At 39.8% G+C, this 1813-nt stretch overlaps 1 pseudogene; it reads left to right on the top strand.

The window, feature by feature from the left end:
* The first annotated feature begins 476 nt into the window (after positions 1 to 476).
* Positions 477 to 1074, top strand: LOC114035474 (annotated as a pseudogene).
* Positions 1075 to 1813: the final 739 nt, after the last annotated feature.

The following is a 1813-nucleotide window of genomic DNA, read 5'->3' as shown; positions in this document are numbered from 1 at the left end:
ATGATTTAAGACAATTCTAAAGGAATTATGATGAAAAATGCTAACTACATCTAAAGAAGAAACTGATGGAGTCTGAATGCAGATAGAAGCATCCTTGAAAAAAAAAACTTTTTATTTGTCTTTTTTTGGGTCTATTTTCTTTCACAACATGAGTAATATGGAAATATGTTTTGCATGAATGCACATTATTAACCTATATAAAATTGTTTGCTTTCTCAAAGAAGAGAAAGAGAAAGTAGAGGAGATAATTTGAAACAAAAATAAAAAAAATTTTAAATTGTTTTTCTTGTAATTACAAACATGTTCTTGGTTATTTTTATAGGTACTATTGGTACTATGAATGTAATAAAAGCAGCCTGGTTAGAGAAGGATGTGATATTTATAGATTAAAATAAATTTAAGGCGTTCTCCAGCTCCTCCTCACATGTTTGTTCTTCCTCTGAACTTGTACGCAAAGCCTAGCTGTTACTGTCAACATGGTGGTGGGAAATGCCAAGATTGGGTACCTAGCCCCCAATTTCAGAGCTACAGTTGCTATGCTAGATCGGCACTTTAAAGTCATCAGCCTTTTTGACTACAAAGGGAAATATGTTGTGTTGTTCTACCCCTTGGACTTCACCTTCGTGTGCCCCACGGAGATTATTTCATTCAGTGATTGAGCTGAGGAATTTAAGAAACTCAACTACCAAATAATTGGTGCTTCTGTGGATTCACACTTCTGTCACCTTGCCTAGGTCAACATGGTCAATAAGACTGGTGGACTGGGAGCCCTGAATACCCCATTGATGTCTGACCCCAAACGTACCATTGCTCAAGATTATAGGATCTTAAAGGCAGATGAGGGAATTTCATTCAGGGATATCTTCATCATTGATGACAAAGAGATCCTTTGCCAGATCACCATCAATGACCTGCATATGGGCCACTCTATAGATGAAACTCTGAAGCTTGCTTAGGCCTTCCAGTCCACAGACAAGCATGGTGAAGTATGCCCTACTGGCTGGAAACCAGGGAGAAACACTAATCAAGGCCAATGTTCAGGGGAGTAAGGAATACTTCTCCAAGCAGAACTGAGCTGCTCTCTGCAGTCACAGACCACCCCCACCATGGGGCCTGTGGACTCCCTAGCTACTGTCTGCAGGACAAAGGTGTTTGATCTTCCTCAAGCTTCCAAGTGGAAGGCCTTTGTAGAGGGAGTCCAAACAGTGTAGGTTAGCTGGACATGACCTCTCCTCATGGGGCCTGATTCATTCAGATCATTCCTCCCTCCCTCAGGGCCGCAGCCAGCTGGCTGAGCCTGCCAGGTCTCTCTGTCTTAATGAGCAAGTGCTGTGTTAACAATGTTTGTACCATAGTCACCCCTTTGGGCTCGAGCCCATCTGATGTTTTGTAGCTCTGTTATATTTGTCGTAAGGAAAAAGAATAAATTAAAAAGATTAACCATTCAAGTTTCTAAAATCATTTTTAAAAGAAACTAAAAAAAGGAAAGAATACGATACTAAAAATGGTTGTTATAAAAAACATCAACTCAATTTGGGGTTCATATATTCTACTCTTGTAAACATAAGTTCCTTGTGGATGGTGCGCTCAAACTTAGAAAGTTCGTGTCACCAAAAGGCAAACTCACCTTTTCTCTTTCCTTGGAGCCTTCATGAAGTTCCCATTACATTTAGTGCTGTCCTGGGCTCGGAGAGAAAATGACCTTTTAGAATCCTAAAGTGGCTTTTCCTTAATGTGGCTAGTTTGATCTTAGTGTGTATAGTTATGGTCTTTACTAACATCTGCCTCATTGGCCTTGCAAATATTTCTAAAC

This window comes from Vombatus ursinus, unplaced genomic scaffold, assembly GCF_900497805.2.
Source record: "Vombatus ursinus unplaced genomic scaffold, bare-nosed wombat genome assembly UNPS02000424.1, whole genome shotgun sequence".
Classification (NCBI taxonomy): Eukaryota; Metazoa; Chordata; class Mammalia; order Diprotodontia; family Vombatidae; genus Vombatus; species Vombatus ursinus.
Note: the sequence above shows the minus strand (reverse complement) of the source record. Positions and strands in the feature narration are given on the sequence as shown.